General features: G+C 46.8%; 1 protein-coding gene across 3 annotated transcripts in view; it reads left to right on the forward strand.

The window, feature by feature from the left end:
* NIPAL1 (NIPA like domain containing 1) overlaps positions 1-27416 on the forward strand; it is a 94094-nt gene that overhangs the window by 27213 nt on the left and 39465 nt on the right. The window contains exon 2 of one of the 3 annotated variants that reach the window (XM_073583472.1): positions 2967-3083. The gene's annotated coding sequence lies outside the window, so the exon portion shown is untranslated. Of the gene's footprint in view, positions 1-2966; positions 3084-13775; positions 13806-15173; positions 15227-27416 lie in introns of those variants that run through there. The other 2 variants (XM_073583473.1, XM_073583474.1) reach the window with 2 other exon arrangements.

Raw genomic sequence — 27416 nt, forward strand, 5'->3', positions numbered from 1 at the left:
TAGGCCCCCCGCAGGTCTAACTTGGAGAACCATTGGGCTCCTGCTAACTGGTTACATAAGTCTGGGATGAGGGGAAGCGTGTAAGTGTTCCTAACCGTTATCTTGTTAAGTTCTCGAAAGTCGAGGCACGGCCGCAAACCACCATCTTTTTTCTTCACAAAGAATCCTCCTGCCACAGGTGACACAGAAGGCCTGATATGCCCTTTGTGGAGACTTTCAGCTATGTACTCCTTCATGGCTTGGCGCTCAGGCCCAGACAAATTGAACAATCGAGCCTTAGGTAACTTGGCTCCAGGTACTAAATCAATGGCACAATTGTAGGGTCTATGTGGTGGCAGCGCCTCAGCCTCACTTTCGGAAAAAACATCTTCGAAATCCTTCAGGTACTCCGGAATACCTTCCAGACCGACAGACGACAGACACGGATTTAACAGTGTTAACAAGATGTCCCAGGTTATCATATTTATCATTGCATCCCCATTGAGTGATTTCCCCTGTAACCGAATCAATGGTACGATTATGGCGTTGAAGCCAAGGCATCCCCAGTTCCAGTCCTGCAGGCAAGTTATCTAGCACCAGACAACTTAGTTTTTCCACATGAGTGGAACCCACTTTTAGAGAAAAAAGTTCAGACCTGCAACAGATACCGCCCTGGGTAAGAGGAGACGAGTCAATTGCCACAAGTTTAACAGGATCCTGAAGCCTGACTGTCCCTATCTTATTGAGAGTCATAACTTTGGTATCAATCAGATTCACAGCAGAACCACAGTCAACAAAAGCAGTAGTCTGAACAGGACCATAACCAAGTTCCAGTTCCACCTGCAGAACCATTTTTGCACGTGAGGAAAATTGTACCTGAAGGTCTGGGTAGCCTCCTCGACTACTACCCAGACCTAGTCGTTTCCCGCCATCTTGGAGGATGACGGACAGGAGGGGCAGTCCTTCTTCCAGTGTCCGGATTTCCCACAATAGAAGCACAACAGCTTCTCCCGGCGGCGTCTTCTTTCTTTTTCCTCACAGGTGACAGCGCTCACCTCCATAGCCGCAGGAAGAGTCCGGGTCTCATCTCCACTGAAGAATAATGGTGTTTTCCGTTGCATAACGCCTCTAGCCCGCAGTCTGCGATCCATGCGAACCGCTAGGGTCATGGTATCCTCCAGGGAGTCAGGCGGAGGATGGAGTGCCAAAGCATCCTTCAGACGTTCACACAGGCCTCTGTGGAACAGCCCCCGAAGGGCGGCATCACTCCAGGAAATCTCGGCTGCCCAATGTGTGAATTCAGTACAGAACCATTCGGCCGAGTGCTCCCCCCTGACAGACACTCATCACCTTGTCCTCAGCCAACCGCACTCTATCAGACTCATCATAAATAAGCCCTAAGCCTTCAAAAAACGCATCCACAGACATTCTCTCAGGGGCAGAAGAAAAAAGCGAAAATGCCCAGGCTTGTGGAGACCCTCTAAGCAGGGACATAACTACCCCCACCCTCTTTCTCATCCCCAGAGGAGCGGGGTCTCAAAGAGAAAAAGAGCTTACAGCCCTCCTTAAATGCCCTGAAATCATCTTTGTTACCAGAAAACGTATCTGGCAATTTAACCGGGGATTCGGGTGGGACCAAAATAACATCTCTATTCCCCACCTGCTGGAAGCCTGCTGAAAGTACCCCCTGAACTGAGTCCTCAACCCGCCATTGGGACTGGGCCAGAGCTTGGTGTTCCAATCTAAGCTTCTGCAGTGATTGAGTCAAGCATTTCACCTGCTCAGATCCATGCTGCAGAAGTGAGGAGAGAAAAAAAGATTGCAGGCCAGTTATAATCCTATAAAGAGAGCACGGCACTGAGGAATAATTTGGTTGTTGGTGCTCAAGTCGGGTATCCAACCCATCAATCAAAAATGACAAAAATCTTGGCACTCAATATGTGAAATATTCAGACACTTTTATTTTGTGCATCCAGACAGAAAGGTTTAAACGTTTTCGGTCCAGCATAGGACCTTCATCAGAAAAATCTTGTTTACTGGATGGCCAGTGGAAATGTTAAATGGCTGGCGTCTGGAAAGCGTATGTGGACTGAGCCGTCCAAAATTAGAACAGGCAGCTGTACAGCGTAGGGCTCCCTGTTCTAATTTTGGATGGCTCAGTCCACATACGCTTTCCAGACGCCAGCCATTTAACATTTCCACTGGCCATCCAGTAAACGAGATTTTTCTGATGAAGGTCCTAGGCCAGTTATAATGTCAGGAACACCGCACTTAACTTGCTCACTGAGCCAGTGCGCATGTTCTGAGTAAAGCGAACTGTGCTCAACGATACCTGTGGAGCGGGCAGCAGCCGAGTAGATGCGTACTTCAGAGCCGCAGGACCTGAAGCATGTGACTGCTAGGGGCGTGGCCTAAACTCCAGGGAGCTAGGAGCAGCAAGAGACTCCTGGCAGGGTAACTGCGAGACAAAGTTACCAAGGGGCATAGACAGGGAGAATAGTCAGGAAGTAGCCAATGAGTCATACACAGAGATAGCTGCAAGGTACAAAAGGGGTGAGCAGAGAGTAGTCAGGTCACAGGCAATGAGTCATACACAGAGATAATAACGCAGTACCAGTACAGAATCAACAGGCAAACTCACAACGGGAAACAGAACTGGGTCAGAACCATAGAAACAAGCTATAACAACAAACAGGCACAGGCACACAGGGGTCAGCACACTAGGCCGAAGGCAAAAGTATAACTGGCAGGGATTGAAGCTTCCCAGGGGTTTAAGAAGCTCTCCCAGAACCAGAAAGAGGTCACCATCATTAACCCCATGTGTGCAGGTCAAAACCTGCACTGAGCTCCAGACATTAACCCCTGACGTGCAGCTCAAAAATCTGCACTGGGATCATGACAATTACTACATTGTATAACCTTGGAGTTGCACTTCTCAGTAAGATGGCACACTTATTAGTGCATGGGGCTTGTGTTTTGTCTTGAAGATGTGGATAGAGAAGTTCAAACACAAGTGTCAGCAATGAAGAAGATACTGGATGCCAGACCACTTTCACACCGTATGACAACATTGAGCTTGCATGTGAACTGATTCTGATGAAGAGGTAAGACAGCAGTGCATGTATTTTTTTAATGAGGGAATATGAAAGCTTGTTAACATATTGACAAAGTGTATTGAAAAGCATGTAGCTTGTGTCCAAAAATGATGTATATGACTTTTCTAAAAGTTGATTAAAATATATTTTTCACTGAAAGTGCAGAGAATTTTCGACTAACCATCAATGGCTCAGAGAAAAATCAAATAAAAAAGCATAATCGCCTTACCAATCCCACTGCTTCTCTTCAGCTCCTGTCTGCATTCCTCACTGATCTCCATGCTTTTTCTTCAGGATGTAGTGTGGCTAATGGTCGCATAGTCAATCGGCGGCATGTGTCACAGAGATGGCTTGTCTCTATGATGTAAACCAGAGTATTTTCTCTAGTGCATGAAAGCACTAAGAGGTTCGTTTGTTTCACCTGGGAACAGGTTGCGGGTAGCTGTGAGAGATGGGCGGCTCTGGCTACCCACACACCTCACATCTGGGTGTGGTTACAGCCTATATAATGGAGGCTGTTGTTTGGCACATGGTCTGTGTATTGGGAGGGAGAAGGCCTCCTGTGTGTTTGGCTCCAGACTGAGCTTGAATACTGGACACTAACCCAATCTCTGTGCTCACAGGCCTGACAGAGCAGAGCCCTGCTAAGGACATATTGACTTTGTTTTGCTTGATCTAAAGGCTGTTTACTTTGTTTGTGCTTCTGGGGTTTATTGAGCAATAAACCCACATGAACTTTTAAAGGAACGTGCCTCATGTTTTCCTCCCATCGCACCCGAGTGAGTACAACCCCTACAATTGGTGGAGAATGTGGGCAGAGTTCCCAACAGAGATGTGAGACTGCTACAGCACGGTGAGGGCAGCACGGTGGCTCAGTGGTTAGCGCTGCCCTGGGTTCGAATCCCACCAAGGACAACATCTGCAAGGAGTTTGTATGTTCTCCCCGTGTTTGCGTGGGTTTCCTCCGGGTACTCCGGTTTCCTCCCACACCCAAAAGACATACTGATAGGGAATTTAGATTGTGAGCCCCATCGCGGACAGTGATGATAATGTGTGCAAAACTGTAAAGCGCTGCGGAATATGTTAGCGCTATATAAAAATAAAGATTATTATTTTTATTATTATTACAAGAAGGACTGCATGTCCTGGATTAAGTCGGTCGCAAGCCAGCAAGCATCGCCAGACAAACTGGAGGACCTGCTGAAACACCTGGTCATGTCACAGCAGCAGCAAGAGACCAACAGGCTGTTGTTACAGCAGATCCAACAGAACCAGCAGGAACAACGGCAGCAGATGCAGCTTCTAGCAACGGCCATCCAGGGCAGGACGAGCGCCCCAACCCCAGGTCTGGCTGATGACGTCCACGTCCGGAAGGCGGTAACATGTGCTTTGCAGAAATTGTCCCACGGGGATGATGTTGAGGCCTTCCTGACGGTGTTTGAAAGGGTCGCCGAGAGGGAGAAACTCCCGCCAGAGCAGTGGGCAGAGGTACTGGTGCCATACTTCACGGTTGAAACCCAGAAGGTGTACTATGATTTAGCTTTGCAGGATGCCAAAGAGTATGGCAAGCTAAAAACTGAGATTCTTGCATGCTTGGGGGTGACAGTGGCTCTCAGGGCACAGCGGGTTCACAAACCACCTGGCACCCAATGGTTTGACCTGTTGCACCTAGTCCAGAAGTGGCTGCAGCCAGAGTCTAGAGCACTTAGAGGTTTGTTTGTTGCACCTGGGACCAGGTCGCGTGTAGCTATGAGAGATGGGTGGGTCTGGCTACCAACATACCTCACATCTGGGTGTGGTTACGACCTATATGACGGAGGCTGTTGTTTGGCACATGGTCTGTGAATTAGGAGGGAGAAGGCCTCCTGTGTGTTTGGCTCCAGACCGAGCCTGAATACTGGACGCTAACCCAGCCTTTGTGCCCACAGGCCTGAGGGAGCAGAGCCCTGCTAAGGACATTGTGACTTTGTTTTGCCTGATCTAAGGGCTGTTTAGTTTCTGTTTGTGCTTCTGGGGTTTATGAAGCAATAAACCCACATGAACTTTTTTCCTCCCATTGCACATGAGTGAGTACAACCCCTGCAAGGACCAGACAGAGCACAATCACAGGTCACAGTGGTAAACAAGGGATCACTGCACTGGCCAATTATTGGCTGCAGTGAAGAATGGAGACCAGTGACAAAATCAGGCAGCATTGGTAAAGGAGCAGCAGGTTTTTTTCTCTTATGCCATTGGTATGAAAACCAGCAGAATGAAATATTTATTTCCTTCCACACTAAAAGTGCTGATTCATGGTTCTGCATGGCTTCTGTATAATAAAATCATAAAAAGTAATTCTTCAAGTAGATATTGCCGCAATTGTAGTTGCATAAGTCTTGTCAGTTACAATTATGCTTGTTTGTCTCAATAGTGGTTATTCAAGGAGATAAATAGCTCGTGGTAATTACTTAACCCCATTTTTTTGTCAATCACAGGCCTATATAGAAGTTATGTGTAGAGAACCGTTCACTAAAAATAGACTGAAAACCCCAAAATGCCATGTCGCTTTCTGTGTTCATTTAAGATTACTAACCAGGAATAAACACAAACTAGCATTATATATATAGAATAGAATATAATAGTGTCCTAATTCGTGCCGAATCATACCACTACGTACTTTAGGGCTTATACACATGCACTATGCTCTATTGTAGGGTTACTATTGTATAGGCCTTCGTATGAACCTCTCAAGAAAAACCATGAAAAACATGAAAGAATATATCCAGAGGCTTATCCTGGGGGGCAGGCAGGGCATTTGTCATTTGCATAGCTAACAGGCTATTAAGCCGCCTAATTTGTCTGTCCAAAGTGTCTCCCAGAGCGGGAATTTTACACAGCTGGAAATGAGATGTGGCCGTTCTCCAGGTTGGTTTTTAAACTAAAGGCCCTTTTACATTTAGCGATGCACCAGCGATCCCGACCACGATACGACCCGGTCAGGATCGCTGGTGCATCGCTAAATGATCACTAGTGAGCTGCCACACAGGCAGATCTCACAGCGATACAGCGGACGATACTTACCTTTCAGACGCGGCGATGAAGACGTCCTCCCGCCCGCCTCCACACGTCGCTCGTCGGTGCCACAGGAAGCCCAGTAAGAAGCGCCCAACGAGAAATGGAGCCGGCCGATCTCGCGCGATCAGCGATGGACAGTGGAGGAGCCGGTCGGATGTGAGCATCACATGTAGCGATATCGCTAGCGATATCGTTATAACGTCACAAAATCGGTGACGTTATAGCGATATTGCTAGCGATATCGCTATGTGTAAAACCCCCTTAACAGCCTGCCCCAGCATTAAATTTACATGCGTTTTACAGGATCAAGTATAATTGAAGCTCTGACCACCGGCACTTCCATGGTGAACAGTATGGAAGGGAAAGTGTGAGAGTTCAGTATAGGGTGAATATCGCAAGGAGATACTATGGGGGCTGGAAAGTGTGAGGAGACAGTATGGGGGGAGTGTGAGAAAACAGTATAGCAGGTAAAGTGTGAGAGGACAATATGGGGGAAGTGTGATGGGTCAGTGTGAGGGTATAATATGGGGGGGAACTGCGAGGGGGACAGTATAGACAAAGCTTGAGGGTGCACAAAATAAAGACTGGGTAGTGTACGGAGGCATTACAAAAATGGGCAGCATGGGGGGATGGTTTGAGGACACAGCAAGGAAAGGTCCATTTGCAGAGGAGTGGGAGTGTGAGGAGGGGGGCACAGTATAAAGACTGAGGAGTATAGGGTGGATACATTGTGAGAAGACAGTTTGGAAAGGGGGCCCAGTATGGAAAGGGGGCAGCATGAAGGGGGACACTTAAGATAGGAACAGTGTGGCATTTATAATTAATCAGGGAAGACAGTGACATAGTTATTAGCTCTATATATAAAACCGTATGTATGTGTGTATCACCAACCAATCACTAATCATTTTTCATTTCACCAGAGCTGTTCAAAAGAAGTTGAGCTGTGATTGATTGCTATGAGCAACAGTTTTCCTTGCAACCAATCACTAAGCATCTCTCATTTCACCAGAGCTGGTTAAAAGAAGCTCAGCTGTGATTGGTTGCTATGAGCAAGTTTTCCCTCTTGACAACACCTCAGCAGACACTGACATGGTGGGAGAAGAAATCTAACATCCCTGGGAACATAAGCTCCCAGCCATTGTCTGCCCCCCAGGAAGGAGCAGAGCGCACATGACAGAAATAAATCCCCCCTCCCATGCCAAAATACCCATCCTCCATTCCATAGGCACATCTTCCCTCTTAAAGGGATCTCCGGTATGGAAGTCAGGGCAAATCCATCCACCGCTTTGGTTTTGAACCCAGGCCTCTCTTAAAGGGATCCCCGGTATAGAAGTTAGGACCGTTCCACTCAGCTTTGTGGTTCTGACCCCAGGGTCTCTTAATGGGATCATTGGTATGGAAGTTAGGACAAATACACTCTGCACTTTGATACTGACCCCAGGCCTTTCTTAAAGGGATCTCCGGTATGGAAGTCAGGGCAAATCCATCCAGCGCTTTGGTTCTGACCCCAGGCCTCTCTTAAAGGGATCCCCGGTATGGAAGTCAGGGCATTTGCCTTCAAATGCTCTGGTACTGACCCCAGGCTCTCTGATCTCCTGTATGGAAGTTAGGGACAATCCCTCAGCACTCTGATTCTGACCCCAGGGTTCTATTAAAGGAATCATTGGTATGCAAGTCAGGGCAAATCCACTCAATTCTCTGGTTCTGATCCCAGGCTCTCTTAAAGGGATCCCCGGTATGGAAGTTAGGGCAAATCCACTCAGTGCTCTGGTTCTGACCCATGGCCCCTCTTACAGGGATCCCTGGTATGGAAGTGAGGGCAAATCCACTCTGCGCTTTGTTACTGACCCCAGGCCTCTCTTAAAGGGATCTCTGGTATAGAAGTTAGGGTAAATTCCTCAGCGCTCTGATTCTCACCCCAGGCTTCTATTAAAGGGATCATTGGTATGGAAGTCAGGGCAAATCCACTCAGCACTCTGGTTCTGACGCCAGGCCTCTCTAAAAGGGATCCTCAGTATGGAAGTTAGGACTGTTCCACTCAGCGCTCTGGTTCTGACCCCAGACTGACGGAATGATGTGGAATATTAGGGGTAGTAGTCCGGTGGCTCTGGCTGACGGGATGATGTGGGATATTAGGGGTAGTAGTCCAGCGGCTGTGACGGGATGATGTGGGATATTAGTGGTATTTGTCTGGTGGCTTTGATGGGATGATGTGGGATATTAGGGGTAGTAGTCCGGTGGCTTTGACGGGATGATGTGGGATATTACTGGTAGTAGTCCGGTGGCTCTGGCTGACGGGATGATGTGGGATGTTAGGAGTAGTAGTTCGGTAGCTCTGGCTGACGGGATGATGTGGGATATTAGGGTTAGTAGTCCGGTGGCTCTGGCTGACGGGATGATGTGGGATATTAGGAGTAGTAGTTCGGTAGCTCTGGCTGACGGGATGATGTGGGATATTAGGGGTAGTAGTCCAGTAGCTCTGGCTGACGGGATGATGTGGGATATTAGTGGCAGTTGTCTGGTGGCTCTGGCTGACGGGATGATGTGGGATATTAGTGGTAGTAGTCCGGTAGCTCTGGCTGACGAGATGATGTGGGATATTAGGGGTTGTAGTCCGGTAACTCTGGCTGATGGGATTGTGTGGGATATTATAGTGAATGTGGCTATTCGGAGTGGGCGGGGCTATACACAGCTTTATATATAGATATAATCATTATAATTTGTTATAACTAACCATAGTTAGTTACTATGCCCGGGCTCTTCAGCTAGTAACTAATAGTTACAGTGTAGAGTAAGTGAGAAAATTGCCACATGCATGGGGAGGGTGTTTTCAAATGCACTTTTTGATGGGTGATACAAAAAAGAGAGATCAACTCTTTAATATATAATATGATTTTTTATTATTCACTTCCTGTGTTTCCTACAGAAACGTATTTAAAAATTTGCAGCAAGTTGGCAAAAGCATCCTCACAGTTAATTTCTTCATGTACCTCCAGCTGTCATTTAAAAGCACTTTGGTCCATATATGACATTAGTTTGTGACTACTGTGTCCTCTAATTACACATCCACTTACGCTTAGTTTTCAGCATGTACAGCACATTCCTCATGAATGGCCTGATTTTGCAGAGCGCTCACAATATTATATATTTTCACTGTAAGTCATTGTAGGAGGAGGTTCAGCAATTCTAAAGTTAATCCTAAAATAATCTATTTATTTCATTTTTGTAAGAACATTACAAACTGCGTTAGCGCTCGATAAATGAGAAGATGTGTTTGCTCTATAACAACAAGCCAGTGACCTCGGAGAGCTCATTAATGGGGCCGATCTGTCTCAGTCAGATTTAGATAAAATAGAAGCAAAGGGACTAATTAGCCAGTTCCACGTGACAGGTTATATTTTTACCTGATAATTACAGAGTCACCAGCAACAGCAGGATTTTAAGGGACATAATTTCTCCCAAGTGAGACAATAGGCATAAAATAGTATCCAGGTGAGACAGGTGTTACTGAGCAATAGTATTACAGCATGACAACCACATGTGTGATCTACTACTCATAATCACCACATTATCACAATACAAGTGATGGTGTATAAGACAATGATCTATCAAGACCATCTGCAAGTCATTCCCTGAGTTGTACTCAATATCTAGGGCTTCACAGAAGACAGATCACCTAGATTTTCACTTCTGGTATGAGCATGTTTCAGTGTCCATCAAGTATAGTCAGTGTATAATTTTAGATAGAAATGGGCTATTATTACACTAGCGTACCTTCTGGGAGGGCAGAGCTGGTGGTTGCCCTGGACCCTCATGCAGAGGGTTCTACCGGTAGCGAACGCCACTCTTAACTGTATTTGCGTGTACAGCTCGGAGATACAGTTTAACTCCCCGATAAAGCAGGGAGACATGGATTCCCTATACTATTGTTCTTTGTTCTATAGGCCACAAAGTGCTTTAGGCCTACACGTATGGAATATCAGGGTGACACACTAGAGAATTTCTGGGAGAAAGTACAGCAATGCCATCATCGCACTGGGATTTTGACGTTCTATGCATGTCCCGGCACCATGACATCCCCGTGTTGGTTCACCAAGCTTTGCCATAGTTTGCTGGTGGAATCGCCTGAATCGGGGGTTAAGTGTTTATATGATGTTTATTTTTAATTTTAATAGTACTTGTAACTTGTAAGAGGACTGTGGGACCATGAAACAGTGTGAAGGCATTATACCTTGTACTGGGGAACTATGGTAGCATTAGACTGTGTGTAAGTGGGCTTTGGGGGCATCATACAGTGTTCGCAACATTATATTGTGTGAGTACTACTGTGTGGGTCATGATACGAAAAAAGACATGAAGAAACTGGAGCAAGTTCAGAGAAGAGCGACCAGAATGGTATCCGGTCTGCAAACAATGTTGAGGATTTGGGAAAGGCAAGCCCGGACGCCTGCCCCAAAGGGGCTACAGTGAGGGCGCACATGACTAAGGAGGGATGCTAGGCCTGAGGGTTAGTGAAGGGTTAAGGTGTAGTGCTTTTGTGTTTGTGGGGAAGGTGTGGGTTGGAGCTATGGGGCTTATGGTGCAATGTGATGGGCAGGGAGTGGTCAGTTGTGGGATGGATATATAGGGCAGAACTGTGGGGGGATGGTCATTCCTTACCTTGCAGACATCCGGAATCATCAGCCCCTCACATCTGGGACTTCAGCTTGAATCTTTGGATCCAGAAGATGGAATACCTCGTGGCACAGATGAAGAGGATGATGGAGCAGCGCGGCCAGCAGTGGATGAAGGAACAGCTGCAGCGATGGTCCGGTGATGGCGACGGCGGAGAAGATGGGACCCCTCTGCCTCCGAAGCGGCAGCGACGATCACGGCCTCCTGAGCACCTCAGCCCGGAGTTAAGTTTGCAGCAGAGGATGAGCCCCATTAGCAGACCTGTTGCAGAAGACATCGCGGGGCCGGAGCCAGAAGTCGAGAAGCAGGCAGCAAGACAGCGGGGCGGTGAGTGACGTGGCCGGCCTCCCCTCCATTTCGGATCGCGGCACACAGTGGTGACGCGCACGTCGCGGCCACGTTACCCGGCGTGGTCACCTGACCCGGCACGGTCATCGGCATCGGTGGACGGCGGTGACGTGGCGCGGCAAGGAGCCCGGTGGCGAGGTGGTGTGTGACGTCACCGGCCTCATTTCCTTTCTCGCGGCGCTGGGGGGAAGCGGGCGGTGGCACGGTCATGTGGCCACCCTTCAGCAGCCAAGGGCCACAGGTCATGTGGTCTGGCGTCGCGTTCCCCAGGCGTTGGGTGCCAGATTCAGAAGGTTTTGTCTGCGGCTGGAGCGCCAACCTCCCCCCCCCTGTTTGAGGCTCCGAGCCGGTGACTTTTTGCCAAGCGTTCCCGGACAGACAGTCGGTCTGGGCGCTGGCGCTGCGGCCCAGGAGGGCTGCAGTCGGCGTAGATCCATGGAGAAGATCGCAGTTGCGGTGCTCGACGCGGAGGACACGTGACGGCTGTTCCGTGGGGTTCCTCGGAGTCAGCCTAGTAAGTAAGGCTCACTTAAACCTTTATTAATGTCTAGATTATATTGGTTGGGAAGGGTGTTGCTACGTATGGTTTCGCACTAGGGTAGTAGTTGGTTTGTCACGGGGTTTCGGAACGATGCACGGCTGGTCCACTGTATGGATCACATACAGTGTAAAAACGTGAGAAAGCAAACACGGAAAGGTGCGTGCGTGGGCACGCAAAGGTCCATAGCATGGTACATGCCAGGTGGCACGCCTAGGTACAGGTAACGGCGCGATGGCATCGGACTCCGGACTGCTGGCAACGATAGACATCAGGCTGCGGACATCAGCTCCGGACGTCAGGCCGCAGTCATCCAGCTCATGGCATCCGGCAGGCAAACCAGGTTTCAGGCAAGGAGGCACGACAGATATCCAGGCATGGTGCGTGTTAGGGAACACGCCGAGGTCCAAGGCTAGGTGCGTGTGTAGGGGACACGCCAGGGTTCAAGGCATGGTGCGTGTGTAGGGGATACGCAAGGGCTCAAGACTAGGTGCGTGTGTAGGGGACACGCCAGGGTTCACAAAACAAGACAGGGTGCGTGTGTAGAGCCACACCAAGGCATAGGATAAGACAGAGTGCATGTAGAGACACGCCAAGGCACAAGGTACGAGACAGAGTGCGTGTGTAGAGACACGCCAAGGCACAAGGTCACAAGGCAGAGTCCTGCGTGTGCAGAGAGGCACGCCAGGATCAGGCGAGGCAGAGTCCTGCGCGTGCAGAGAGGCACGCCAGGGACAGGGTTCAAGGACCAGGTTAGGACCTGTGCGTGCAAGAGGGCACGACAGGGAACATGGCAAAGCCTGCGCATACTTTTACAGAAGCACGGGGAGGTATGCCATGGGCAGGCGAGGACCTGCACTTGCTTTAGAGAGCACGCAGAGCACAGTGCGGAAACAGCGTGAAGTGCAAGGGAGCACAGAGGGCACGGCTGGGGCACTGGCTAGCTGATCGGACTGCGGCACTGACAGACGGGCAAGACTCCAGCGAACCCGCCTGAGGCATGGCAGGCGACACAGCTGTCACTGACCAACGAGCACGGCTGAGGCACAAGCAGGCGGGCACGGCTGAGGCACAAACAGGAGGCTAGGAAGGCCAGGCGCATGCAAAGAGCATACGAAGAAACAGAGCAAGGGAGACAAGATGAGAAACAAGGCAGAGCTTAAACAGAGTACAGAACCAGGAATGGAAGCATAGGCAGAAACACAGAATCAGGTCAGAGCGAGAACAGAGTTAGCAGCGGAGCATAGGCCGAAGCCCAGAGCCGGGCCAAGGGAGAACCTTGGGACTAGCCTAGAAATGTGCAAGAGAGCATAATAGGAAAAGAGTCTAGCAGCGGAGCGTAGGCCAAAGCCCAGAGCCAGGCCAAGGAAGGACCTTGGGACTAGACATGGAAGAGAACACAAACTGAAAGAGAGGAGGAATGGTGTGTGTGCCAGGGAGCACTACAGAGCACCATAGCAGAGAGAGCGAGGCAGAGCAAGCAAAGACAGAGACCATAGGGAGGAACAAGGCAGAGCACAGCGAAGGCAAGGCAGAGAATTACAGAAGGACTACAAGTCCAAGCAGGACAAGGACGAACATGGCACAACGGACAAACATAAGACAAGGCACGGGACAAGAGATGGAGTACGAGCACGGAGCATGTGCAGAGATGCACGACAGAGCAGAGTGCAAGGGCACAAAATAGAGGGCGAGCCCCACAGACCAAGCAGCCATGCTGGGACACCACACAATACTCAGGCCCTGAGCATAGGAATGGGCGGCCTGATAAAGGGCATAGCACCTCCTCTTCCAGGTCAGGACCAGGGGAGCACTTCCGGGTTCAGATCCACAGGCTAACAGAGCACAGTCACATGATCAGAGTTCCAGACATGACGAGACGACTGCAGATCCAGTGCTGAAACCTAGACAGGTCACATGATCAGAGTTCTGGACATGACAAGATGATTGCCGAACCAGACAGTGCAGGATCCTAGGAAAGGTCACATGATCAGCGTTTCAGACATGACGAGATGATTGCAGAACCAGACAGTGCAGGATCCAGGCAGGAACACATGATCAGGAATCCTAGACATGACGAGAAGATCACAGAAGGCAGACTGCAGCTCAGACATAAGGTGAGTGTGCACACTGCTCTAGTGAACATGCAGGACAGCAGACAAGATATGCACATGCACATCGCTCCAGGAGTTCTTGAGACAAAACAGACATGACAAAGATGGCGGACATGACAGTTACTAACTATGATGTTTGAGACTGTGATCCCAGATCTCTTCCTGTCATTGACTAGGTCCTCCTGTGTAATTTTTGGCTGAATCCTTACCTTTCTCAGAATCATCCTTACCCCACGAGACGAGATCTTGCATGGAGCCCCAGACCAAGGAAGATTGACAGTCATCTTGTGTTTCTTTCTTTTTCTAATAATTGCAACGACAGTTGTTGCCTTCTCACTAAGCTGCTTGCCTATTGTCCGGTAACCCATCCCAGCCTTGTGCAGATATATAATTTTGTCTCTGGTGTCCTTAGACAGCTCTTTGGTCTTGGCCGTGGTGGAGAGGTAAGAGGGTGATTGATTGAGTGTGTGGACATGTGTCTTTCATACAGTTAACAAGGTCAAACAGGTGCAGTTAGTAGAGGTAATGAGTGCAGAGTAGGATGGCTTCTTAAGGCCCCGTCACACATAGCGACTTACCAGCGATCCCGACAATGATATCAACGTGTCAGGATCGCTGGTGAATCACTATGTGATCGCTGGTGAGCTGTCAAACAGACAGCTTCACCAGCGATTAGCACAGTGACGCCACGAGTGCGGCATCGCTGTGTTCAGCACTGATTCATGTCAAAAATAGAATTAAAATAAAAAATATTGTTATTCTCACCTTCCGACGTCCCGCGCAGCATTCCCGCCTCTCTCCATGCTCCGGTCCCAGTAATCCTTTGCGAGAATTACCGCGATGACGTCCGTTCTCGCTGGATCGCGAAGTCTCGCGGTCATTCTTGCAAAGGATTACTGGGACCGGAGCGTGGAGAGAGGCGGGATAGCTGCGCGGGACGTCGGAAGGTGAGAATAGTAATATTTTTTTTTTATTATTATTATTTTATCGCTGATCGATGGTCTCCCGCCTGTCACACACAGCGATGCGTGCTGGCCAGCGGGAGATCAGCGACGAAAGAAATGTCCAGAGATTTCTTGCAGCGATCAGCGATACCGGCAGGGGGGGCTGTTCGCTGATCGCTGTCACACACAGCGATCTCGCTGGTGAGATCGCTGTTGTGTCACAAAACTTGTGACTCAGCAGCGATCTCGCTAGCGAGATCGCTATGTGTGACGGGGCCTTTAAAGAAAAACTAATAGGTCTGTGAGAGTCAAAATTCTTGCTGGTTGGTAGGTGATCAAATAATTGTTTTGTGCAATAAAATGCAATTTAATTGTTTAAAAATCATACAATGTGATATTCTGGTTTTTATTTTTAGATTCTGTCTCTCACAGGTGAAGTGTATCTACGATAAAAATAACAGACCTCTCCATTCTTTGTAGGTGGGTAAACATGCCAAATCGGCCGTGTACCAAATACTTATTTTCCCCACTATATGTACAAGTTATATAGCTCTACAGCCTACAATTCTTATATAAAGACTTTAGCTGCATTCACTGTGAACTGTAAAATGATAATAATTATAGTTATAATATTCTGTACAGGTTTCTCCAGCTTAAAAACTATCATGGACATATTGCATTTTTTTTTTTTTTTTGGAGAGAAAAAGTGCCATTATTTTTCCAGACTGTTTTAGAATTTCTGGATGTTTGGTACCCTGATGAGGAGTCCTGAAGAGATCATTTGCATATTCCCAGTGCATTCTAGGATAAGTGAAGAGTCTCAGTGAGTTCAAAGAACACTGGATTTTAGCTGCTGCAACTGAAAGGAGGACATCAGTAAACTGTGCGCCTACTGGCGTGCAAATTTTGGCATGTTTTTCAGCACTTTTATATATCATTAACAATAAGAACATGGAAGAAGCCAGGAGCCATTTGATGAGCTGAATGCAAGCTGAAGATATGGATGAACTCTTTATGCATCAAATGGCCAAGTTCTCCAAAAATATGACATAGTTGCCATGGGAGATTTCAACTATCCAGACATTTGTTGATATTCTCGCTCAGACAAAACTAACAGGTCAAACAAATTCTTATCCTCTCTTGCTGACAACTTTATCTTCCAAAAGGTAGAGGAGAAAACAAGGGGAACTGCTACCTTGGATCTAATCCTTATAAACAGAGAGCAAATGGTTGAGAAGGTAAAGGCCCCGTCACACTAAGCGATATCGCTAACAATATCGCTGTAACGTCACTGGTTTTGTGACGCAGCAGCAATATTGCTAGCGATTTCGCTATGTGTGATACTTACCTCCGACCGGCTCCCCCGCTGCTCATCGCTGATCGCGTGAGAACGGCCTGGGCCGTTTCTAGTCGTCAGCTTCCTGCTGGGCTTCCTGTGGCGCCGACGAGCAATGCGTGGACGTGGGTGGGAGGACGTCAGGATCGCCTCGTCTGACAGGTAAGGCCTGTTTCACACTTCAGTTTTTCAGGTCAGTCGAAATCCGCCAAAATGGCAGAAAACGGATCCGTGGCCCATGAAACACCAACGGGAGCCACCGGACCGTTGGTGCGCTGGTATCCGCCGATACGGTAATTTTAAAGGAACCGCGCCTGAAAACGAAAAAGAAAAAAAATAAGGGCGATGTAGCAGTATCCGGAAGAGAGGGCATGTCGCATGATCGTGGACGTGCATCTCGCGGGATCATGGAGCGTGAACGGGATATCGCGGGATCATGGAGTGGGATCATGGGGCGTGAACGGGCATGTCGCGGGATCATGGAGCGGGAACGGGTATCTCGCGGGATCGTGGAGCGTGAATGGGCAACTCAGTGTGAACGAACGGAGAGAGAGAGAGAATTTATCCAGCAGCCAGATTGGATTTAGGGTTAAACATGTAGCAAAAGAAAAAAATACGGATCAGGACACCAAAAAAACATTGCATTGTCCGTTCGGTGATCTCAGTGGATGCCAAAATTTTGGCGGATCCGCAGAAATACGGATGCAACAGACGATCCTCAGTCAAAATCCGCCGATAATGAAAGTCAATGGGGAAAAAAATGGATCTGCCAAGATAAATGGGCGGATTTTGACTGATGGTGACAAACGGATGTGTAAACAGGCTTAAGTAGCGACCCCCGACCGCTGCTATGTCGCTGGCAGCTCACTAGCGACCACTTAGCGATGCACCAGCGATCCATATCGTTGTCGGGATCGCTGGTGCATCGCTAAGTGTGACAGTACCTTAAGAGTGGCTGGGACCCTAGGAGGTAGTAACCATGCTATTTTCGAATTTTGGATAGCTAGAGGAGGTAGACCTGTGAAGACTCAAATTTCAAGGTTAGATTTCAGAAAGGCAGATTTTAAGGGACTCAGAAAAAGAATCAGAGGGGTTCAATGGCTGGATGTCCTTAAAGACAAAAATGTCCAGGAAGGATGGGAAATTTTGAAAAATGAGATTCTCAAAGCACAATCATTAACAATTCTGAAAAGAGGGAAGAATAGGAAGCATTTAAGGAAACCAGGATGAATGAACACAGAAGTTAAACACGTGCTAACAAGGAAAAGATAAATGTTTTTCAAATGGAAAGAGGGAGGCATATATAAAGAAGAATATAATACTGTCTGCAGAACCTGCAGGGGACTCATCAGATTAGCTAAAGATGACAATGAATTAAGGCTTGCAGGAGACGTCAAAAGCAATAAAAAACAATTTTGGGGATATGTCAAAGTAAAAGAAAAGTCAAAGATGCTATAGGATTTTTACAATATGAAAATGATGAAATGGTAAGAAAGGATGTTGAGAAGGCCGAACTTTTAAATTCCTATTTTGCATCTCTCAGAAAGGAAATGTAACATCAAATGACCTTCACTATCCTATTAAAGCAATAGAATAATCCAGGCTATCTATAAACAGAAAGATAGCGAGGGAATTGTTAGGCTGACGGAATGCACCAAATAATAAAAAGATAATGAGGTGCGTTCAAAGCCTGGGGTCCACCGTGCAGAGATGGAAAACTGCTGCTTAGTAATGGCAGAATATTAAGTGAACACCGGCGGGTTAACCACTGACACAGGGGCGAACTCTGTTACTTCACAGAGCCGCTAACAGAAACGCCGGAGCCTGTTAACCCCACAGGACTCGGCAAAGAAAGCGCATAGCGTAAGGTCACAGGACTCGGCCCTTAGACCGCAGGACTGGAGTCCCTCTAGACCGCTAATGCTCAGCACCGAGACTGCGGTGCCAGCTAAATATAACACGTGCAAGTGTGCACAGTGCCGCTCAGGCAGACGCCACTAATCGCCCAGGATTGGGCCAGATAAGCGCAGGTTGCGCAAGGCATTGTACAGGCATGGCTGTCACTGCAGTGGGTGACACCATCAGATGCTAGTCTTCAGAAGGCTGGACTGCACTGTGGCATATACAGTAGCCAGTGACAGGTGCTGACTCTAACCGCTGAACCCTAACAACAAACACAACCAAGGATAGGGGTTTCATATGGAGTCAATCACCAGATACATGCATCCATGTATCTGTACAAGTCCCCTCTGAAATGTAAAGTGCTGCGGAATATGTCGGCGCTATTGAAATAAAATGTATTATTATTATTATTGTCCATCATCATACACTTCATAAGTATTTGAGTCTATACTAGTGCATGGCCATGCAAAACTTTTATAGCAGCATCCTTCCGGGACTTTCCTGGTGGTCCAATCCGAGCTGGAGAAGGACCTGAGCATGTGACCTCCGATCTCCAATGGGAGATCATCCCACGGCATGCTCATTGGACCGAAAGGAGGACTTCGTCCCTGGAGTTGTTCGCTGCAGACCAATATACGTTGCTATAGCTGGACCAGAGGTGGCAGCAGCAACCAAACCCACAAAGCTGGTCTGAGCAGAGCGCCAGGATCGATGAGTCTGCTGAGCAGGCTCCTCTGTGGCTGGAGAGGAATGGGAAGGCAAGGCTAGAGATCTCTGCTGTGCAGCGACAGAAACCCAACGTCTAACAGGAATAATTAGTTAACATAAATGAATTTAAGTCTCCAGGTCCAGATGAAGTACTGAAGTGTCACACTGCAGGTAAATGCAGAGTAACGCAAACTCCACTAGTTGACAGCAGAGTGGAGAGAGTAAGTACCAGGATAAGAATGAAATGATTGACCAGAGTCAGCATGGGTTTGTAACTAATGTCAGACTAACTTAATTTCCTTCTATGACAGAATCACTGACTGGGTGGCTCAGGGAAATGCTGTAGATATAGTATATCTTGACTTCAGCAAAGCATTTGACAAGAAGAAAAGAGAGATAAAGGATTCAATAAGATATACATAAACTGGAGCAGTGGGCAGCAACTAACAGAATGGTTTTTAACAGTGAAAAATGCAAAGTACTACATCTGGGAAATAAAAATGAAAAAAGCACATACAGAATGGGAGGAATAGGGCTAAGCAACAGCACAGGTGAAAAAGGCTTGGGTATAATAATAGATCATAAACTAAACATGAGTCAATAGTGTGATGCAGCAGCAAAAATGGCAAATACAAGTCTGCGATGTATTAGCAAAAGCATACAGTCTAGATCACGTGAAGTCATTATCCCCCTCTACTCCTCATTGATCAGACCTAATCTGGAATACTGTGCCCAGTTTTGGGCACCACATTTTAAAAAAAACATCAACAAACTGGAGGAAGTTCAGAGAAGAGCGACCAGAATGGTGACCGGTCTGCAAACCATGTCCTACGAGGAATGGTTACAGGATTTGGGAATGTTTAGCTTGCAAAAAAGAAAATTGAGAGGAGACTTAATAGCTGTCTACAAATATCTCAAGGGCTGTCACATTGTAGAAGGATCATCTTTATTCTCATTTGCACAAGGAAAAACTAGAAGCAATGGGATGAAACTGAATGGGTGAAGACACGGATTAGGTATTAGAAACAAATTTTTTGACAGTGAGTGTGATCAATGAGTGGAACAGGCTGCCACGAGAGGTGGTGATTTCTCCTTCAATGGAAGTCTTCAAACAGAGGCTGGACAGACATCTGTCTGGGATGATTTAGTGAATCCTGCTTTGAGCAGGGATTGGAACAGATGACCCAGGAGGTTCCTTCAAACTCTATCATTCTATGATTCTATAATTACCTGAAATCAAACTAAAGAGAGAGCTGAGACACTCAGCCTGTGCTTGGTCAGCATCAGATTTCATATGGATGAGGAACTATGAACATAATTGTCAACTTTCCTGGTTTTCCTGAAACAACTGAGTCAAAAGGGAGCAGGGTCTATTTAAACCCCACCCAAGAGTGGTCTTTCCATGCAGACCAGGGGCATTAGCAGGAGAGGTGGGGGATTCCCATGAGGGGTGAGCCTAAACATTTAACATAATACTGTATATTGCTCCTTCCTTTTGTATCTTCAGTCACTCCATGCTTGTCCTAAGCTTTTCTTGAGATAAAAAGGTAAAAGGGTATACACATGATCCCAGACATCAGATATCATCACTCTGCCCACCCCCCAGCTAATCCTGACAACGGTGTTTAAATAGAACGGAGACAGAAGTAGTATTTGGACTCACATTTTCTACTTAGATGTTTAAAAACCCCTTTCCGACATAGGGAGTAATAGTACCTCAATGTTGGACTTCCTCCCTTTGATGTGGGCTCTGGTGGTGAGCACACATCTTTCCCAGCACATGTCAGCTGTTTTGAGCAGCTGACATGTGCCCGGAACAGCCGCAGGTGGAATTATGATCTACCCGCGGCTATTAACCCGTTAAATGCCAGACAATGTCACACACTGACTGCGGCATGTAACATGCATTTCCAGTAATCGCACCAGAAATCTGCCCATCGGTGACCCCCGTCACGTGATCGTGGGTCACTGATGGGTTGGCATGACAATCAGAGGTCTCCTGGAGACGACTATGGTTGTCACTGCCGGCTTGCTGTGAGCGCTGATCGGGTTATGGCAGTTTCTAGTCTCCCATGGAGACTATTGAAGCTCGCCAAAAGTAAAAAAAAATGTTTTAAAAAGATCTAAAAAATATAAAAGTTCAAATCACCCGCCTTTCGCCCCATTCAAAATAAAACAATAAAAAAAAATCAAACATACACATATTTGATATCGAGTTACGAATCGGACGATCTATCAATAAAAAAAAAGGATTAACCTGATCGCTAAACTGCGTAGCGCGAAAAAATGTAAAAACTCCAGAATTACATTTTTTTGGTCGCCACAACATTGTATTAAAATGCAATAACGGGTGATCAATAGATCCTATCTGCACCAAAATGGCATCATTAAAAACTTCAGCTCGGCGTGCAAAAAATAAACCTTCATCCAACCTGAGATCATGAAAAGTGGAGATGTTACAGGTATTGGAAAATGGCACAATTTTTTATTTTTTTTAACAAAGTTTGGAATTTTTTTTCACCAAAAAAGAACCTAGGCATATTTGGTGTCGATGAACTCATAATGACCTGGAGAATCATAAGGGCAGGTCAGTTTTAGCATTTAGTGAACCTAGTAAAAAAGCAAAACAAGAAACAACAGTGGGATTGCACTTTTTTGCAATTTCATCACACTTGGAATATTTTTCCCATTTTCCAGTACATGATACATTAAAAACAATGATGTAGTTCAAAAGCACAATTCCGTTCCACAAAAAACAAGCTCTCATATGGCCATAGTGATGGAAAAATAAAACAGTTATGGTTCTGGGAAGAAGGGAAGCGAAAAACTAAAATGCAAAACCGAAAATACCTCAGGTCATGAATGGGTTAACCTTTGTTTGTTGTTTCATTGTAAAACACAAGTTTAGAAAGTACCATGAGCAAGCAAATGTGTTATACAATGAGGCAGGTTTAAGAACAGGTCCTTCTGGTTGTCACACTAGATTATCTTGGAGATAGATTGAGGTTTAGGATTCTCTAACTTAGGAGAAACTGTGTTTGAGGCTGATGTTTTTGGAGCTACTGATCACTTTTAGGCGTATTACGCCTGAGACTCGCCAATGCAAGTGTGGAGCCCCTGAGGGTTCAGTCGCCACATAGGTACTGCACCTCCTCCTGAGGTGTGGTGCCCCACCATTCAGGTAAGGTGGAGACACCGGACCACACTCCAACACCTGCATCCCACACAACATAGTAGTGTAGCAAAGCACCCTTTGGTGGCTCCCTGCTTGGAACACGAAGCGTGCTGGGAGGCGGGTGGAGTTTAGTTTTGCACAAAAGAGCGGGAAGGGTTTAGGATTCAGTCAGTTTGTCACAGGATGCTGACGAGGTCAGTCTGTGAGAGAAGATGCCCTGAGTGGGATGGATGAAGGAAGTGCTGCAGCCGACCTCAGTGATCTGGGTCTGCTGGCACAGGAAAGGAACTTTGATAGAAGGCCTGACTCTCCATAAGAAGGAAAGTATTAGTACAGAACGTGAGGAGAAGAAGAGAACTAAGGATTAGGGTTAGAGGAGAACCCTTCCCAAGCGCAAGGCTGGGGTCCGGTCCCCGAGGTTGTATGGATACTAATGGTCCTGCAGCAGACACCTGAGCTATAGAAGTTGTCACCGCTTTATTCCCACACCAGACTTGGGGGCACAACAGCATCTATAGTGAGCCGGGACTAAGTAGTAAGGAATCACCGAAGCAGGCTACAGCTGTCTGCCGTACAAGTAGAGTTCATAGGAACATCTGACAGGAGGAACTCCAGTGTAACTCAATACTGGGAGTACTTCACTAAAGGCGCTAAGAGGGAGACGTTCAGAAAAGGCACATATGTTGGCAGAGTGTTGGAAAGGAGTACTTCATCTTGCCTGGAAGTTGGCTGAGCTCCTGACCCGGAGGACATGGCATGGATGCGGGCTCTTGTGCCACAACAGACTGTGAGTAAAGCTTTGGAACTACATGCCCTGGTGTCCTCCACTTAATCCTGCATCAACCTACTTGGCACTGCTACATCCCCTGCGCCCGACACTACACCATCTAAGTGTCACTTCAACTCACTGCACTGGGACTAAAGCCCTGCCTGTGGAGGGCTATAACATCATTGCTGCACCACACCATCTGTCCCAGAGGATCTGTCTGCAGCGTCGGCTTAACATCTTCATTGCTGAACAGCACAGGTGGCGTCACGACTCATTCATTCTAATCATCATAAGCACACTGAACTTTCCCACTCTATTACAATTGGCGCCCAGGGCCACGGGCCGGGTCCCAGCTGCCGTGACAACTCCCATTGAAGCTCAACGGGCCCGGTACCGATTACCCCACAGCCCTGGGAGGGCAGCCCACAAGTCTATGGGTCCGAGAAAAAAACGGATTACACACGGACCATGTGTGTGATTTGCGAGACATACACACCGGTGTCCTTTAGAAAAGCCGGCAATTCAGTGCGCTATAACGTAAAGTCACCCTGACAGGTTAAAATAGAATAGATAGAATACATGTATACATATAGTATAGGTATATATATATATATGTGTGTGTGTCATTGACACACGTATATATATATTTATATTTCATAGTGATATAGATAGCAGAAAAGGTGAAAAATCAATTATCGGCATCTGTAAAATCATTACAGAACCCAACAGGATAGGAGACATGGTTTACATACAGTAAACCATTGCATATCTGTTAGATTTATATATGTCTCTGACTAATAATGTTAGTAGTGTATGTGTGTAAAATTTTGGAGCTGTAGGTGTTAAATTAAGGGATAAATTCACGGAAAAAAATGGCGTGGGCTCACGAGCAATTTTCTCCGCCAGAGAGGGCAAGCCAGTGACTGAGGGTAGAAATTAATAGCCTAGAGAGGGACCATTGTTTTTGGGCCACCCTGGCTAAAAAAACTGCCCCCAGCCACCCCAGAAAAGGCGCATCTGTAAGATGCACCAATTCTGGCACTTACCTGCTCTCTTCCCATTGCCCTATAGCGGGTGGCATGTGGGGTAATAAGGGGTTAATGTCACCTTGCTATTGTAAGGTGACATTAAGCCTGGTTAATAATGGAGAGGTATCAATAAGACACCTATCTATTATTAATCCACTAGTCTGAAAGGGGTTAAAAAAAACCACACACATTAAGAAAAAAGACTTTTAATGAAATAAACACACACTTTTTCCATTTTTATTTAACTCCCAATCCAATCGAAGCCATCGTTCTCCTGTATAAAAAAATCCAAATTAAAAAAGCAACAATATCCCATACCTGTCCACCGTACAGTCATGTCCCACTCTGCAATCCATCTGAAGGGGATAAATAGTTTACAACCGGGACCGGTGCTAATGCGACCGGCCCGGCTGTAAACCACGGAGGAATGAATGAAAAGCTGCCTGCGCAGCCTCCCCGCCTGACAGGACATGAACTGATTAGCGTGGAAAAGTTTCTGAACATTTTCCCTACGCTGGTGAGTTCACCTCAGGTCAGGCGGGGAGTCTGCGCAGCCTCAGTGACGTCACCTGTATGTCTCATATCCTGTCGGGTTCTGTAATGATTTTACAGAAGCCGACAATTGAATTATCGGCTATTCTGCTATCTAACTCTGGATGATATATATATATGTGTGTGTGTGTCTCATATATATATATATATATATATATATATATATATATATATATATAAATAATATATATATATATATATATACAGTATATAGACTGTATATATGTTTTCACGAATATCTCGTCATACGGATGCCATACGGATGTTACACGAATGCTTAGATGCGAGAAAATCGCATCCTCGCATTGCACATGGATGACATATGGATGTTCAAGGAACATTTCTGCGATTCTCGTCCGTTTAAAACGGACCGTATTTTTATACGTTGTCTGTGACTCCAGCCTTAGGGAGATTGTTGAATGTCCAAAATCACTGCCAAAACATAATAGGAAACCTACTACCGAGTCTTGGATCCTATGGTGTCAACGCCAGAACGACTGCAAATCCAACATTAAATCAGATTAATAGTAAAAATATCAGCTTGGTGGAATTTTTAGGTACATTGTATCCCACACAAGGATCAGCTATTCCATTATAACCACTGACAGCTCATGGCGCACAGCTCAAGAAAAAAGTTCACATATCAGTGAAGCAATAGAAAATAGCTCAGCACTAACCAAATTAAATACTTTTTCTTTATTAAATGATTGGCATAAAAAAATAACGGTACAAAGAGCAGGTGACAAGGCAACAGCCGTTTCACCTATAGAAGAAGCGCGTTTATTTGCATAATGGCTGTTGCCTTATGACACGCTCTCTGCACCATTGCTTTTAGGCATCACTCCAGCGTTTTTTTTTTATTTCACCGCTGGAGTGGTGCAACTAACTTAAGTTCCCTGATCCTAGTCTATTAATTTCCTGCCTTCATCTTCAGCTCGTCCTGACACCGCTCCATTCCCCCGTTACACATAGCAATAACGCTGTAACATCACCGATTTTGTGATGTAGCAGCGATATTGCTAGCGATATCGCTATGTCTGATACTTAACTCCGACCGGCTCCCCGCTGCTCATCGCTGGTCGTGCGAGAACGTCCTGGACCATTTCTCGTCGGGCGCTTCCTGCTGGGCTTCCTGTGGCGCCGACGAGCGACACGTGGACGCGGGTGGGAGGACGTCAGGATCGCCTCGTCTGACAGGCAAGTAGCGACCCCTGACCCCTGCTATGTCGCTGGTGAGATCTGCCTGTGTGGTGGCTCACTAGCGACCACTTAGCGATGCACCAGCGATCCATATCGTTGTCGGGATCGCTGGTGCATCGCTAAGTGTAACAGTATCCTAATGAAGTTAGTGTTGCAGATTTGTTCTACTTCAACAGAAGTAACAGCAATCAGGCATTTGTGGGACAAACCAGAGTATACTTGAGAGATACAGACTAAAGGGCCTGTCACACTAAGCGATATCGTTAGCAATATTGCTATAACTTGTGACGTTATAGCGATATTGCTAGCGATATCGCTGTGTCTGATACTTACCTACGACCGGCTCCCCCGCTGGTAATCGCTGATCGCGCAAGAACGTTCAGGACCGTTTCTCGTCGTCAGCTTCCTGCGGCGCTTCCTGTGGAGAGACGAGCGAAGAGCGTGAGGACGCAGGATCGCCTAGTGTGACAGGTAAGTAGCGACCCCCGCCCCCAGCGATGTCGCTGGTGAGATCTGCCTGTGTGGCAGCTCACTAGCGTCCACTTAGCAATGCACCAGCAATCTTGACCGCGTCATATCGCTGGTCGGGATCGCTGGTACATCGCTAAGTGTGACAGTACCTTTATCCTAAGATGGCAGCTATACTAGAGAGTGACAGTCTAAACAAGAGAATAAACAGTTAAGATACACTACATATTATTAGGCATAAAAAAACACAACATTGCCATCTGCTTACACTACAATAGTAAGGGGTAACTGGTCACATGCTCTCAGTGTTAGGGCACAGTCAGACAGTCATATACATCAGATGAAGATGGGAATGCAATGCTTGGAGTAGACATTGCCCTTCCTACCCGATTGTGATAACTTCATGTATTTCTATGCAGCTGTCACACTCGGATAAGGAGAGTCACTGACCAATCCGTGCCCTGCGTTCTGATCTCTGTATGATAATAGGATGGTCGTCTAACTGTGCCCTCAGTCTCATTCTGGCCTCGTTCTGGTCTCGCTCTGGCCTCATTCTGGCCTGGTTCTTGCCTCATTCTGGCTTTTCTCTGACTTTGTTCTGGCCTCTTTCTGGGCTCGTTCTGGTCTCGTTCTGGCCTCATTCTGGTCTCTTTCTGGCCTCGTTCTGGCCTCTTTCTGGTCTCTTTCTGGCCTCATTCTGGCCTCATTCTGGTCTCATTCTGGCCTTGTTCTGGTCTCGTTCTGGCCTCATTCTGGTCTCTTTCTGGCCTCATTCTGGTCTCATTCTGGCCTCGTTCTGGTCTCGTTCTGGCCTCTTTCTGGTCTTGTTCTGGCCTCTTTCTGGTCTCATTCTGACTTCGTTCTGGCCCTCATAGACTTCCATTGTGTAGTGACTTCTGGACGGCCCAGCAAACACTGGAGCCATCCGGCAGGACACAAACTGCCAGAGACTGACAGGCGTGGCACCAGTAAAAGATGACGATGGCAGCTGAAGAGTGTAAGACTAGGGGCAGGGAACTTGGATTAGTAGCACCACACGAGTGCAATAAAAAACAAACGTGGAGTGGTGCTTTAAGCCAATGACTTATAAAATCATTCTTCTTTATTATATTTAGTCAGTGCCGAGCTATTTTCATAATCTACAATAATGGAATGGTCAAAAGAGTTGCCTAATGTGGATTTTTTTACTGAAAAATTCCATCTTAAAAATGAGGTTTTTTTGCATGTACTGTATAAAGCACTTGTCTGATATGTGTGTCCTATATTTGTGTACAATTGTAGCAAAAGGGGAATTCACTGTCCGTTTCCACCTCTGTGTCCACCACCATTGGGAAAATAAATAGGTGTAATTGAATATTATATCGTGAGAGCTCACAGCAAACCTTAGTAACGAGCTGTGTCGTCATTAATTGTCAGTACAATGAGTGAGTAGCTGAAAGTTGTTCATCCGGTTCCAGAACAAACGCATTGCAGGGAAGGTAGGACTGTTGTCTTTGCACCCACAAGACACATGTTGCCTTATGTGACATAGT

The sequence above is a fragment of the Dendrobates tinctorius genome, unplaced genomic scaffold, assembly GCF_039654945.1.
Source record: "Dendrobates tinctorius isolate UK_male_01 unplaced genomic scaffold, ASM3965494v1 ptg000079l, whole genome shotgun sequence".
Lineage (NCBI taxonomy): Eukaryota > Metazoa > Chordata > Amphibia > Anura > Dendrobatidae > Dendrobates > Dendrobates tinctorius.